The sequence below is a fragment of the Cannabis sativa genome, chromosome 2 (assembly GCF_029168945.1).
Source record: "Cannabis sativa cultivar Pink pepper isolate KNU-18-1 chromosome 2, ASM2916894v1, whole genome shotgun sequence".
Taxonomy (NCBI): Eukaryota; Viridiplantae; Streptophyta; class Magnoliopsida; order Rosales; family Cannabaceae; genus Cannabis; species Cannabis sativa.
Genome location: NC_083602.1, coordinates 71018476 through 71035275, shown reverse-complemented (window position 1 = coordinate 71035275; position 16800 = coordinate 71018476). Strand labels below are relative to the sequence as shown.

Sequence of the window (16800 nt, the reverse complement as noted above, 5' to 3'; positions counted from 1 at the left end):
TTTCAGATGCTTGCCACTCCTTAGTTGAATGGATTTGCATTGTTCCTTCCCATCCCTCCTTGGATTTTTCGTGTCACTAGGCAAAGAACCTTGCGGCCTAGCTTTTAATTCATTGGCCAAATGTCCAAGTTACAACTCAAGGTTTTGAAGAGAGGCAACTTGACTTTTTATCATCTCATCATTTTTGGCCATATAATCCCGCATTAGACTCTTCAAAGAACTCGGTTAGGAATTTTGAGCATGTTGTGAATGTCGCGGTTGATGTGAAAAACTCGGTGGATATGCTTGTCTTCCTTGGGCTGGTGCGGTGCTTGAGCTTGCTCCTTGACCACCCCCCCAAGACAAATTAGGATGATTCTTCCATGCTTGATTGTAAGAGTTTGAGAATGCCCCATTGTTTCTATTAAAATTCTGATTCTCCATGTAACAAACGGACTCTGGATTAGAGGGACACTTCTCAAATACATGCCCTTCTCCACAAAATACACATGAGACATCATCAGTTTGAATGGCAGAAGCTGGTTTAATATTTTTAGAGTTCCCAATGCTCAAATTCTTCAAAACATTCGTCATGGAAGCCATTTGAGCTATCAAAGCTGTTATTGCATCTACCTCAAGGACCCCCGCCACTTTTCTACTTGTTGGAGCTCTTGTGTTGGATCATTGATAGTTGTTACTTGCAATGGTCTCCAAAATCTCAAATGCTTCGTTGTAAGACTTCGACAAAATAGCACCATTGGCCGATGCATCTAGCACCATTCGAGAAGCTGCATTTAGACCATTATAAAAAGTCTCCATCTCTATACAATGTGGAATGCCATGATGTGGACACTTTCGCAAAAGTTCCTTAAACCTCTCCCGCGCATCACTTGTAGACTCATCTTCAAGTTGCTGAAAAGACATGATCTCACTTCTGAATTTTGCATTTCTAGTAGGAGGAAAGTATTTCCTCAGAAATTTCTCAGCAAGATCATTCCAATTGGTAACAGAATCAGGAGGCAAAGTGTTGAGCCATGATCTAGCTCGGTCTCGTAGTGAGAATGGGAATAGCTTCAACCTTAACACCTCTTCACTCACTCCTTGGATCTTGAAAGAATCACTCACCTCCAAGAATGAACGAAGATGGAGGTGAGGATCTTCAGTTGGCATCCCGCTGAATTGCCCCACGGTTTGGAGCATTTGAAACATCACTAGCTTGAGCTCAAACTGCGGTGCTTGTATTTCAGGCCTCACAATGCCTGGATTGAGCTCATTAAACATGGGGGCTGCATACTCTTGTATAGCCCTTTCTCGATCATCTGCCAATATGATGGGATTAACAATTTGTTGAGCAATTCCATCATCATCAAGATTCTCAGCCATGATGTCTCGACCCTTAGCATTTTGAACTCTTCTTCTTCTTCGGAATGTGCGTTCAATGTCGGGGTCAATAGGAGCAAGTTCAAAGTCCTCTTGTTGGTTCATACACTATAGATACCTGAGATTTTAAAGCACAAACCAGCAAGATTAAAAGCACAGAAATTATTAGAATGTCAATTAGTTGATAAAACAAAATTTAGAACTTAAAGTCCCCGGCAACGGTGCCAAAAACTTGTTGGGTTTTATGCCCTAAATAAAACTCATTTCAATATAATCAGATTTTCTTATTAATATAGATCAGAAATAACATTTAATGTTGCATGGTTCACATGATTTATTTCATGATTATATATGAATAATGTATAAATTCATCTGAAACCCTTTTCACATATTTGATCTTGTTTATTGTGCTGTCAACACATTGGAAACTAAACATGACTATGTGAATAAAGATTCCTAGATTTATCAGACATAGGGTTTTACTGATATGATAATCTACAACAGAGTTTACTTGCATTTGGAGAAGTGCTATGTTCTTTCCAGAGCATTGGTTAAAGTAAAGCTCAGGTTGGATGCATGGAGTATGCATCGGAAGGGACCGATATTGAACTTTGACTTAGATTTATTAAACTTACCGTAATATCTATTCAAGTCAATATCGCCTAATTGATCCTAGATCAAATGATCTTAATCCTGTTATGATTAGGCTCAATCTCGAGAGGCTATTCCTGTTCTTTGATTTGTTAGTTAAGCCTACGTTTTAGGTCAGGGTGATACGTACATTTTGGGAACACGGTAGTGCAATTGAGTGGGAGCGCTAACATAAACATGGAATCTATAGCTTCTATCTGGCAAATAGTAAGTAAAGGATGATCTCCTTCGAGCTTGACCAAACGAAAATAAATGGTAGAGATCTCATTTCACATAAGCTGAAATATCATTTATACGGGGTTAAGTTTTTTAAGGAGTAAATACATTGTAGGGTGTAACGGTAATATAATCCCTTTACAGTGTAGATCATTCATATAGAGGATCATTGATCAAATTAAGATTATAACAATGGATAACTAATGATGTGTCTATATGGTGGAACATATAGAGCATTCTATATACTGAGAGTGCAATTCTAAGTTCTATGCGTGGATTCAACGAAGAATTAATAAGGTAGTGAATTTTAGTGATAAATTCTTGATCTACTTATTGGAAGCTCGGTTATATAGACCCATGGTTCCCGCACTAGTTGAGATAATATTGCTTGTAAGACTCATATAATTGGTTTTGATTAATCAATTATAATTCTCAATTTAGACTATGTCTATTTGTGAATTTTTCACTAAGTAAGGGCGAAATTGTAAAGAAAGAGTTTTAGGGGCATATTTGTTAATTATGATACTTTGTATGGTTCAATTAATAAATATGATAAATGACAATATTATTTAATAATATTTATAGTTATTAAATAGTTAGAATTGGCATTTAAATGGTTGAATTAGAAAATTGGCGTTTTTGAGAAAATCAGATGCAGAAAAGATAAAACTGCAAAATTGCAAAAAGTGAGGCCCAAATCCATATTCCAAGGGCCGACCACTTTTGTAGGATTTTACCTCTGATATTTTCATTATTTTAATGCCAAATAATTCAAACCTAACCCTAGTGGAATGCTATAAATAGATAGTGAAGGCTTCACGAAATTTACACTAAAATTTCTACACTTTTCATTCAGAAAAACCTGAGCCTCTCTCTCTCCCTATCTTTGGCCGACCCCACTCTCTCTCTCTCTTCTTCCTTGAATTTCGAAATTCTTAGTGTGAGAATAGTGCCCACACACAGCAAGTGATACCTCAATCATAGTGAGGAAGATCGTGAAGAAAGACTTTCAGGAAGAAGGAGTTTCAACACTAAAGAATCAGAGAAAGAGATCCAGGTTCAGATATTGATAATGCTCTGCTACAGAAAGGAATCAAGGGCTAGATATCTGAATGGAAGGAGTCATTATATTTCGCTGCACCCAATGTAAGGTTTCCTAAACTTTATATGTGTTTATTTCATCGTTTTAGAAAGTTCATATTTAGGGTGTTAATCAACATACTTGTGAGTAGATCTAAGATCCTGGTAAAATAATTTCCAACAAAACTTGTTGTGAAAATTTATATTGATTTATAATTGTGCATGTGTACACAATCACAAACAAGTAATACAATGATAAGTAATCAAAGTTCGTCTCCACAGGGACTTTTTACTAAATAATGCAAAATCAACTAAGAGCAATTCCAAGAATTTCAAATAAAAATAAAACAAAGTAACAAATTAATTCAAGAGAAAAATTCTTAACCTTAATTCTAAACTTGAGGAATAATATTTTAGACTAAATAAACTAAAAATAAGAAACTAAAAGTGATTAAAGTAGTGATAATTTCAGATTTGGAAAATAGACTTGGGTGATTAATTTCCACTTGTATGTCCCAGTTGATACAACAATGACCCAGCAATGACTCAGCAATCCTGGCAGAGTTAACAAATTTCAAAAAGAACCAGCAAGCTTTTTCCAAAACTTGCAATAAACCATTCATAATCTCACAATGCATTCCTACATTAGTTTAGATCACAAATAGCCCAATAAAGCATCAAGTCTTTAGTTATGCATGGTAGCAAAATATGCCTATTTTACTACTAATTAATACCTAAAAAAAAGGTAAAAATCATGCATCAATTAGAGGGGTTCAACTAGGTCTTACTTTTCCAAGTAAGATCTAGCTTGCTAATGTTAAAAATGGCCAAAAATTAACATTCAATCGACATTTCATCACATCTAATTGAACTAAGACAAGATTACTTAATCATTGCAAAATCAAAAGACTAGTCCATACAAGGGTTCATAACCACCCAAATCTCAAGAGTTTAGTTCATAGCTGAAATTAAAAACTCAAAACGAGAAAATGAAATGTTCATGGAGTTAAAGAGAAAACTAGAGAGTAGAAAATGATACAAAATGAAGAGGAGAGCAAGAGAAATGAGTTTGAAGCTCAAATCCTCTCTTTGTAGGTTGCCTTCTTCTCCTTCTTCTTAGTCTTCTTCTTCTCTTCTTTGTACTCTCTTCTTTTTCTTTCTTTCTCTATACTTAGATTTCTTTTTCTGTTGTAATTTTCGTACCAGCCCTTCAAAGTTTAGCCACCACTTTCTATATCCTTCCTCTTCCCTTTGGCTCCCCAATTAGGGTACTAAAGTTTACCCTAATTGGAAATCCAAGTCATGGTCTACTTGCCCTTCATTTTCCACCTATTAGTTGAGTCATTGGTCACATTTTCACCACCTCAGCTCCTTTTTTCTTCATTAATGCCAGCTGGACTTTCTGCCAAAATACACTTACTGGGCTGACAAATTGCTACGCGATAATTGCTATAGCAATGGCAGTCAGCAATAAGCATTTTTCTGCTCCTTTTCCTCCTTGTCCCAAACATTTCCAAGTACCTATTCTTGCAATTTTTTTAATACACATAAAAACAACAACATAAGTCTATTTAACACTTACTAACACACACACTTCCATTTATTACAAAAGACACAACAAACTAAACACAATTATATAATATAAACACTAATTACTCCACAATTTAGCTTAAAATTCAAGCTTAAAGATATCAAAATAACTCTAAATCTTAGAGTTATCAACAGTCTTCTCTAAGATTGATCTCCGATCAGGCTATCATCAATTGAGAATTTGAAAGGAAGACATTCCAAAGACTATTTTCTGCACTAGGTATGGGCACTATAATTTCCAGTTATGTCCTTTGGACTAACCAACACTCTGGGAGCTTTTATAGATTTGATGAATAGGGTATTCAAGGATTTCCACGATATATGTGTTATAGTATTTATTGACGACATCCTTGTCTACTCTCAATCAGAAGAGGAGCATGAGCAACATATTCGGATGGTTCTGCAGCGATTACGAGAACATAAAATGTATGCCAAGTTCAAAAAGTGTCAGTTTTGGCTATTTCAGGTGTCTTTTCTCAGACACATTGTCACTAAAGATGGGATCGAGGTCGATCCAAAGAAGGTTGAATCAATCGAGGATTGGCCGAGATCGAAGACAGTTATAGAGGTCAGAAGTTTTCTAGGTTTGGTTGGTTATTACCGTCGATTTGTTGAGGGATTTTCTAAGATCTCAACACCCTTAACCGAACTCACTAAAAAGAATGAGCAGTTTTTGTGGGCAGACAAGTGTGAAGCAAGCTTCCAGAAGTTGAAACTAAGATTGATCACAGCTCCGGTATTAGCCCTACCATCTAATAAAGAGAAGTTTGTGGTTTACTGCGATGCATCCAGATAGGGTCTGGGGTGTGTTTTGATGCAGGACGATTGAGTTATCACTTATGCCTCCCGTTAGTTAAAGGAATAAGAACAACGATACCCAACTCACGATCTAAAACTTACCGCAGTAGTTTTTGCTTTGAAGATTTGGCAACATTATCTCTACAGAGAAAAGTGTGAGATTTACACAGACCACAAGAGCATCAAATATTTCTTCACTCAGAAAGATTTTGAATATGAGATAGAGGCGTTGGTTGGGATTGGTTAAGGATTATGACTGTGAAATCCTTTACCATCCTGGAAAGGCCAATGTGGTGGCAAATTCCCTTAGTAGAAAGGGTCCCAAGAAAGTGACTAGTATGATCAAAATTTCACCTCATCTAACAGATGATATGGTCAGATCAGGTATTGAGTTTGTTGTGGGAAAACTTAATAATTTGACATTGCAATTGGATTTACTAGTTAGAATTAAAACTGCTCAGTTAATTGATCTAGAGCTGGTGAAGCTTCGAGAAGAGGTTTTAGTTGGTCAAGCTAAAGATTTTACGGTGTCAAGTAATGGAATGCTGTTGTATAGAACCAGAGTTTGTGTTCCAGGTAGTGCGGAACTTAGAAAATAAATTCTTGAGGAAGCTCATACCACTCTTTATTCACTGCATCCTAGCACTACCAAGTGTAACTCATCAGCTTCCCATCCATTGGAGTGGCAAGAGTATTTCTTGTAGGGTACTAGGGCTTTCATGACAACATCCAATGGGACGAGCCTCTGGGCTATTGTGGCTGTAGCAGGAATACCAACAGGGGCACTGTTAGACTGCACTTGAGAATTTGACATGGTACCTTCTGAATGGAAATCGAGAATTTCCTAGTCGAATCCAAAGAAAACGTGCCTATGAAGATCATGAAGAACTTCACTCATTTGAAAGACAAGAAACCCAATAGTTAGCCCCCTCATCAACCCCTAAGTCAAAAAGGGGAATGGGGTTTCCCTGACTGCTAGGAAGAGGCCCCATCCAAATGTCGGCAGAGTAGAAATCCACGATTCCTGTTGCCATACATCAGGTGCAAGACATCCTAGCCACAACAAAGGAATAAGGAAAGGGAAAGAAATGGGAAACATTGCAATTTTTTACAAACCCTAAGCCTATAAATTCATACCTTAGTCATAAAGCAAAAGTTGCTAGAAAATGCAACCCAGAAAATGGCAGTTCAAAGGAAATTTACAATAACATTCAAAACTCAAATAAAGAAAATAATAATAATAATAATAATAATAATAATAATAATAATAATAATAATAATAATAATAAAGAAAGAAGAACAACAATGCGCACTAATACATGCATAACAGTTCAGAAGTTGAAACTGGAAGAAGTTTAAACTTACATACAGAAGAGAATGCAGAGGTTGTCGAGACTCTAGAGGTACTCTTGAGATTCTAGAGTTTTGGCAAAAAATTAGGAAAACTTTGGGAGTGAAAAGTGATGAGTGGGTAAAAATCTCAGAAGGACAAGGCATGGGATTTTATAGACCTTCCAGGGCGAATACTAATCGACAATCATCCAACGATCAAGGCTCAAACTATCAAAATTCCATTAATCCAATGGTTGGGATAACTTGGCAGGAAAATGAAGTACAAAGGGAGGTTGCAATAGTCGAGTATTTTCCTAAGAGTGAAATTAAAGAAGGGCTCTATTGAACAGGCAAGAAGCGAATTGTTTTGCCAAAAATGAGAAAAATGATTATAAATAATAAATGACTCATGCGTGTGCAGAATGATATCTGGTTACATCACTCCCCGAGGCAAGTAGCAAGTCTCATTTTATAAAGATGCAAAAATAATACTTGGGGGTAAATGTTGCCCTTGAACTTTTCTAATACATGTGGCAATCTCGGAGTCATCCAGTTGGCAAAAAAGTGTAAAAGTCAAGATTTATTAAAATAAACTCTTTAAGAGAATGGCCCAAAACCTGATGGTCATGTCCAAGAGCCCCTCTTCGAGCTTCAGTCACACCATGCTAATTCAGGAATTATGCTCACCTCAGGAGCTAGATAAAATGTCCAAATTCGATGGTTAGATCCCAAACGTGAATTGATATAAGCACATTAAATGCAACATGAGGAAGACGTCTATGAATGGGTCTGAAAAGACGTGCCTGGTGCATTAATAACATTATTCAGCAATTACACTCTGATCTATGAGTCTTGTGATGACTGCATAATAAACTATCACATCAATCAAGGAAGGTTAAGGGCTTATCTCATTAAACACCTAGGAAAATCTCAAACAACCTACCAGACAGACATACATATCCAATTATCTGAACTTGGGAACTTGTGCAAGTAATGCTTCCACACTTGCAACAATAGTAACCTTTTCTCCTTCTATATAAGGCTATAAATACCCCAACTATATTCTGAAGAAGGGGTCAGAAAAAATGGTGTAAACACTCTCTGTAAAATACTACTATATTAATTAGCAGTGGCTTGTGGACTAAGGCTCATTAATACCCCAACCACATAAAAATACTTGCATTAAATTTCTTCTAATCAATCAAAAACCTCTAATTAATTAATTCTCTATCAATAAAATTAAACAACCTTTGGACGGCAGCTCTACATAAGGCCATAACTTAAGAGAGATGTTACATTGGTAGTACTTTCTCAAGTGTTCAATATTCCAATCTCTTGGTACAAGAACTAGCTTCATGTTTCATCGTACTGACCAAGCTTATATGCCCCTAATTTTGTAACTTCGGTTACTTGGTATGGACCTTCCCAATTAGGTTCGAGCACACCTGATTCATTGTCTTTAGTGTTAAGGAATACTCTTTTGAGTACCATATCCCACACAAAGAATTTTCTTGCCTTTACTTTTTTATTGAAGTACCGAGCTACTTTTTACTAATGAGCTTGTAGCTTTAAGTTTTCTAAGTCTCTTCCTTCTTCAATTTCATGAAGTGACTCTGTTAGGAGGATGTGGTTGGCCACTTAATTGTACATCAATCTCCTGTGGGACAGAGGCTCTAATTCTATGGGCAAACATTTCTTCATAACTGTAGGCCATAGCAAAAGGGGGTTTCCTGGTGGTCATCTGCTCATTAGTTTTGTATGACCAAAGTAGATCGGGTAATTCTTCAATCCAATTTCCCTTAGCTCCTTCAAGTCATTTCTTAGAGTGTCCTTCAGTGTCTTATTGACTGATTCGACCTGTCTGCTTGTTTGGGGGTGTGCGACTACTGAGTAGCTTTTTTATAATCCCTTGTATCCTGTAGAATTTAGTAAACATCTGGCTGTGAAAATACTTTCCATTATCTGAAACAATTTTTTAAGGAAGTCTCTAACGAAATAAAATGTTTTTAACATAAAATCCAAAACTTTCTTGGAGGTGATAGTTTCTAGTGGTTCAACTTCCGTCCACTTGGTAAGATAATCGACAGCTAGAACTGCATACTGGACTCCACCATTTCCTTTAGGCAACTGCTCGATCAGGTCTATTCCCCATATGGCGAAGGGCCATAAGTTCAACATTTATATCAATTCATTGGGCAATGCCCGAGGGACTTTAGAAAACGTTTGGCATTTTTTACACTTCTTCACGTAGGTCTTTCAATCTTCAATCATTGATGGCCAGAAGAAACCTTTCCTTAGTATTTTCTTAGGTAAACTTTGCCCCCAATATGATTACCACACAATACCTCATTGACCTCAGTCAAGAGTCGTGGAACTTCTTCATTTGTAACACATCTTAGTAGAGCCATGTGGAAACCTCTTTTGTATATCAAACCATCCACTATCAAATATTGTGTAGCCTTTCTCATTATTTTCTGAGCTTCATTTCTGTGACTTAGAAGTTTACCATTGTTAAGGTGGGCTACTATTAAAGTCATCCAGTTTGGTGTGTCATCCAATATCTTAATTTCTTCCATCCAAGTGAAACTAGGTTCCTTTAAAAACTAAATTGGGATCAAATTTGCTTTATCGATGATTGTGTTGCTGCCAACTGTGCAAGTGCATTAGCGGTAGCATTCTCTTCTCTAGAATTTGCTTGATGGTATATCATTTAAATTGTGCAAGAAAGTCTCGAATTTTACTGAAATATGACATCATCTTTTCTCCATAAGCCATATATTCTCCCAGAATATGATTTACAACCAATTTGGAATCATTGTAAATCTCTAAATACTCACCACGTACCTGCTGAGCAAGTTTGCGTCCGACGATAATGTTGGGTTTTGTGCCTAAAACCCATTTCAATATAATCAGATTTACTAATAAGTAAAGATCATAAAATTCTTTTATGTTGCATGGTTCACATGATTTATTTCATGATTATGTTTAATGTATAAATTCTATTAAGTCCAGAACATATGTATTTGTTCATGATTATAGTGTAGTCAGCACAGTGGAATATAATCATGATTATATGTTCAAAAGTTTAATTCCCATGATTTGTCAGTTCACTAGATTTAGATTGGCATGATAATCAGCGATAGGTATACTTACACCTTGGATAAGTGTTATGTCCTTTCCAGGGTATTGGCAAAGTTTACCAGTATCAGATATATGGAGTATACATTGGAAGGGACCGATATTGATCTCAGATAAGATATCCTAAACTTACCGTTATATCTTTCTATTTCAATATCAATGGTTGATCTTAGGTCTATGGATCTTAATCCTGACATGGTTAGGTTCCATCTCAAGAGTGTTATTTGTGTTCTTTGATTTGTTAGTTAAGCTTACCTTTTGGTCTCGCTGATGCGTACATTTTGGGAACATGATAGTACAATTGAGTGGGAGCGCTAAATATAGATATGGAATCTATAGCTTCTATCTGGACATAGAAGTGAAACGATGATTTCCTTCGAGCTTGGCTGAATAGAGATAAATGATTGAGATCTCATTTTAGTAATTATATTAGTTTACTGAAATATCATTTATACGTAGCTAAGTGTTTTAAGGATAAAATACATTGAAGGGTAGAATGGTAAATATGTCCCTATTCAGTGTAGATCATCCATAGAGGATCCTTGACTATCAGGATTGTAACAATGGATAATCATAACGTATCTATATCGCAGTACATATAGAGCGTTTTATATAACTGAGAGTGTATTCAATTCCAAGTTCTATAGTGGTTCAATGAGGAATTAATAAGTTGAGAATTTACTTGGTAAATTCTAGATCTACTTATTGAAAGCTCGGTTATATAGGTCCATGGTCCCCTCACTAGTTGAGATAATACTGCTTGCAGACTCAGTTAATTGATTTTAGTTAATCAATTATAATTCTAAAATTAGACTATGTCTTATTTATGAATTTTCACTAAGCAAGGGCTTAATTGTGAAGAAAAGAGGTTTTGGAGTCAATTTGTTAATTAAGAGACTTTGTATGGTCTAATTAATAAATTACATAAATGGCAATTTTATTTAGTAATTAATTATTATTATTAAATAAAGTTTGGCACTTATTGGATTGAATTGGAAAATACGGTATTATTAAAAAGAAGAATAAGTGGTTGAAATAAAGTGGCAAAATTGTAACTAGAAATTGGTCCACTTATTGTGTACGGCCAAGAGGTATTTTTTGCCCAATATTTTATTCTTTTTTAATCCATATAATTCAACCCTAAGCCCTAGTTGAAATACTATAAAAGGAACATGATACTCTCACTCATCGAATGAATGCCAGCTTGATTATTCAACCAAACCTAGATGAGAGAGTTCCTTCTATAGAGATTTAACCTCCTTCATTGTTCTTCACTTATTCGAACCTTGAGTGATGAGTGCCATGCCCACACATAGCAAGTCAAGTACTCAATCATAGTGAGTAAGATGGTGGTAGCCAAACCCGAAGGAGAGAAAGAGATCCAGGTTCAGATCTTGATAATGCTCTGCCACAGAAAGGAATCAATGGCTAGAGATCTTGAACAGAAGGAGTCATTATATCCAGCTGCAATCAATGTAAAGTTTTCTTAAACCCTTACGTATTTATTTTATTGTTTTAGAGAATTCATATTTAGGATGTTAATGAAACATACTTGTTAGTAAATCTAGATCCTGGTAAAATATTCCCAACAACTGGCCTCAGAGCCATGGTAATGATTTACTTTCATAAAATATAGATTTAAAACAATGAATATTTTTTGGATGTTAATTTGGATGTGTTAATGTTGGTTTATGTGATTATTTGATGAATGTACGTAAATTACGAAATTTTTCCATGAAAATAATTTTACTTTTGTTCTGAAAATATTTTATTTGGATTCCTTGTGAAAAATTAAGCAATTTTGGTTTTTACGGAACTCGATTCCGATAAAAATTGAGCTATGAATTTTTGAAAAATTGGGTTCTTTGGGTGTCGAGGGTGGTGCACCATCGCACTAGACCCTCGGACTAGACGCTGATCCGTGCACACGTTTTTGTCTGAATTCCTCGGTTAAGCACACATTCAGACACGCATGCCTCACCCAGGAGGCTGCACCCGCCATGTCTCTGTTGGGTTTTGTGCCCTAAATAAAACCCATTACAATCTAATAATTATCAATTAAAGAGTTTTGAAGTGATTATGTTAACATGTATTTTTCATGTTTATGCTTTAATATATATGCACAAAATCAGTTAAGTCCAGAACATATATTCATTCACAATTACAGTATTGTCAACACAGTGGAATGTGATTGTGATTATATGATTCCAAAGATTAAGTCCCTTTTCATCAGTGTTTTGGATTTACACTAATGTGATAATGAGCGATGAAGTATACTTACACTTGGAGTAAGTGTTATGTTCTTTACAGGACATTGGTAAAGTATACTAGTTTCGAATGTATGGAGTGTACATTGGAGTGGACCGATATTGAACTTGGTCAAGATATTATAAACTTACCGTTGTATCTTTCCAAGTCAATATCAGTAGTTGATCTTAGATTAAAAGAATCTAAATCCTGATATGCTTAGGCTCAATCTCAGGAGTGCTATTCATGTTCTTTGATTTATTAGTTAAGCCTACTTTTGGGTCAGGGTGATACGTAAATTTTGGGAACATGATAGCATGACTGAGTGGGAGCGCTGAACATAAATATGGAATCTATAGCTTCTACGGGTGTATAGAAGTCAAGTGATGATTCCCTTCGAGCTTAGTTAAATAGAAGTAAATGGATGAGCTCTTGTTTCAGTGACTATATCTTAGATCACTAAAACATCATTTACAGGTAGCTAAGTGTTTTAAGGGGCCAAATACATTGAGGGGTGAAAACGGTAAATTTATCCCATCTTGATGTAAATCATCTATATAGAGGATCTTTGATCACATTAAGATTATAACAATGGTTAAATGAGATAGCATATCTATATCGTGGAACATATAGAATGCTCTATATAAGTCTGAGAAAGTAATTCCAAGTTCTAAGAGTGGATTCAACAAGGAATTAATAAGTTAGGGATTTACTTGGTAAATTCGATTCAACTTATTGGAAGCTCAGCAATATAGATCCATGGTCCCCATTCTAGTTGAGACCATACTGTTTGTAAGACTTAATAATTGATTTATGATTAATCAATTATAATTCTAAAAGTTAGACTATGTCTAATTTGTGAATTCTCACTAAGCAGGATGAAATTATAGAGAAAAGGGATTCTAGGTTTAATTATTAATTAAGAGATTCTATATGTCTAATTAATAATTATATTAAATGACAATATTATTTAATAATCTATTTTAGTTATTAAATAATTAGTTTTGGCATTTAAATGGTAAGAATTGGAAAAATTGCATTTTTGGAAAAATAGAAATAATATTGTGGAAACTGCAAAAACCAAGTGAGGCCTAGTCACACCATGGCCGGCCACTTGGTTGTGTGTTTCCCAATTATTATTTTCATTTTTTTAAGGGAAAAAAACAAAAAAATACAAAAAAGGAAAAAAAATTACAAAAATACTTTGGGCCGGCCCATTAAACATTTATACAGTCCACATACAAATATTTACAAAAATACCACATGCACTAAGCCTTCAGCTGTACAGAGCGAACCATGAAGATGAAAATACGCGCTCGTTTCAAAACCGCAAAACAACCAAAATGAAACCAAAACGAGAAAAATACAACTATTAATTCTGGCAAAAACAACTGGAAAAAAATACCTGCAATGATCTAAACTGAAAATGACGAAAAAAAAAATCAGAAAAACTGTGAAGAAACTGAAATTACACATTTGTTTTCTGTTTTATTCGATCAAAACAACTCCCCCCAATATCGAAATCCAGATTCATGAAATGTAGATCTGTAACAAATAGATCTGGACCTCCCACCAAATTCAAAACAATGTATGATGTGAAAATTTTTAAAAAAACCTCATGAATAATACATCTACGTTATATACAGTTACATTTTGATTTATTTTTTGTTTTGGTTGCCTTATAGTTGCATTATCGTTTTATGATAGTTTATATATTATGCAAGAATTTAATTTGATGGGGACTAAGAAATAGTAGTTATACATAGTAAGTTTTGTGCAAATAGTTGCATATTAATTTTATAGTGAAATAACATATGCCAGTAGCAAAACTATAATAAAACTACAAAACAACTGTATGCAAGTGCAAATAGTTGCCTTATAGTTGCATTATCGTTTTATGATAGTTTATATATTATGCAAGAATTTAATTTGATGGGGACTAAAAAATAGTAGTTATACATAGTAAGTTTTGTGCAAATAGTTGCATATTAATTTTATAGTGAAATAACATATGCAAGTAGCAAAACTATAATAAAACTACAAAACAACTGTATACAAACTAAAATACAGGAAAAACTCTTTGAACATCAACATCCACGATAAATCTCATTGTTACCCATTGATGATATAAAAATGGACAGGAAACAACTAGATAAAAAACATATTAAAAAAATATATATAGAAGGTGTAAAATTTCAAATATGGGAGAAAACCAAAAAGAAACCGAAAACAAACCTCGGTTCGAACATCAGCACCAACATTAGCTTTTTTCCCAGAAACGTTGACAATGAAATCTCTGCATTATTTGTTGAGCAAACATACATAAGAAGCACAATGATTTCTATACTCTTTCTGGCTTTATTCTCTACACAGTCGCTCCATATGTTATCAAGGTCCGTTTCTTCGTAAGAATATATAAGAAACTAGCTTTACAATTAAAAATTAAAAATAAAAAGAAAAGAAGAATTGTTATGTAAAAAAAATTTAAAATTAAAAACTGAAATAAAATTAAAAATTAAAAATTAAAAACTGAAATAAAATTAAAAATAAAAAGAAAAGAAGAAAAAAAGAGAGTGAAATGTTGGATTGATTGATAGAAGTCAATCCTAGACCTAAGCAACAATATATAAGAAACTAGCTTTACAATTAAAAATTAACAATAAAAAGAAAAGAAAAATTGTTATGGAAAAAAAATTAAAAATTAAAAACTGAAAATAAAATTAAAAATTAAAAATTAAAAATTGAAATAAAATTAAAAATAAAAAATTAAAAACTGAAATAAAATTAAAAATAAAAAAAAAAAAAAAAAAGAGTGAAATGATGGATTGATTGATAGAAAATGAAAAAAGAGGGGGAAGAGAGTAGGATTTGATTGATGATGGATGGAATGATGACTAAGTGGTATTTGTGTAATAAAAGCAACTTTGTAAGTAAAAATGTAGTCATAGGCGTGTGTGCGTAATTTTGTAATAAATTGTATAAAATGGATTTTTCATGTAAAAATTTCTTTTTTTAATGCCAAAATAATTACTAACCTAAACCTAGCAGTTATTTATAAATAGACTGTGAAGGATCACATCCAACTGAAGGACATTCGGGCTCAGATCTTGATTATACTCTGCAAGAGAAAGGAATTAAGGGTTAGAGATTTGAGTGGAAGGAGATATATTATCCCGCTGCACCCACTGTAAGGTTTCTTAACTTTATATATGTTTTATTTATTATCGTTTTAGAAGTTCAAATTCAGGTTGTTAAATCAACATACTTGTGAGTAGATCTAAGATCCTGGTAAAATAAATTCCAATAACTGGCACCAGAGCCATGGTAATTTATTTGCTTGCAAGAAATTTGGACTTAAAACGATTTGTTTGTGATTTGGATGGTATCATGGTGTGTCATATTAATGTTTCGTTGATATTTGTGAATTCTGGGAAAAATAATTGATTTTCTGTTTCTGGAATTATTTTTATTGGATAGTTTGGAAAAAGTTAAGCAATTTACTTTTTTACAGCACTTGATTTCGATTTTATTTGAATTAGTTATGAATTTTTGAAAATCGGAAAAAATCGGGGTGGTGAACACCCTTCTACACGCGCGGAAATCATGCATGGGGACCCCTGGGCCTAGTTTTCTCGGCAATGTTCCCCCTTCCACGCGCGCGGACAGTATGCTTTGCATACTGTCCGTACCACCTGCCATTTTTTTTTTTTCGTTTTTTTCGATTTTTCATGCTATTTAATGGAATTAACTTCTGATTTTTTGTGTAGTTTTGCATTTTGATTTTTGTTTTTCAATTTTCAAATCTAATTATCATAAATAAATTAATTTGATCTTTCAAAATTAATTTTAGATATTAGTGTAATTTGAATTTGAAAATAGGTAAAAATTAATTTTGCTTACCTCTTTTCTTATTTTCTTTAAAATTTGATTATTTTATTTTTTTTATAAGGTCAGATATAAATTTTTTATAAAATATATTTTTTAAGTAATTTAACCTTATTTAAAATAAGATTACTATAATCATGGTATTTTAAAAAGGGAAATAAAATAATTTTGTTAACTTTTAAATTTTGTTATTTTCTTAAATTAAATTATAAAATCAGAAAGGGGTATGTATTTATCATTTTCTATTTTATTGAATATTTAATTTATTAAATAACATGAAGTTTAAAAGGTAAGTTAGCAATTTTTTTTAAATGATATTTAGGTTACTTGAAACCTAATTTTTCAAAATTGTAGGTTTAATTTAAATTATTATTTTATTTCATTTTAAAATTTGAAAATATTTTTTATTTAATCTTTTTCGAAATATATTTAATATTTTAAATTAAATAAATCCTACATTCAACTATCCAAATCTAACTTGTTGCAGGAGTATGTGTTTTAGAT

The 16800-nt window shown here is 33.6% G+C and overlaps 1 non-coding gene across 1 annotated transcript; it reads left to right on the top strand.

Moving 5' to 3' along the window:
- The first annotated feature begins 814 nt into the window (after nt 1-814).
- LOC115721478 (small nucleolar RNA R71) lies at nt 815-921 on the top strand. The gene has a single exon (XR_004012499.2). It is a non-coding gene; the product is annotated as a small nucleolar RNA R71 (small nucleolar RNA).
- Nucleotides 922-16800: the final 15879 nt, after the last annotated feature.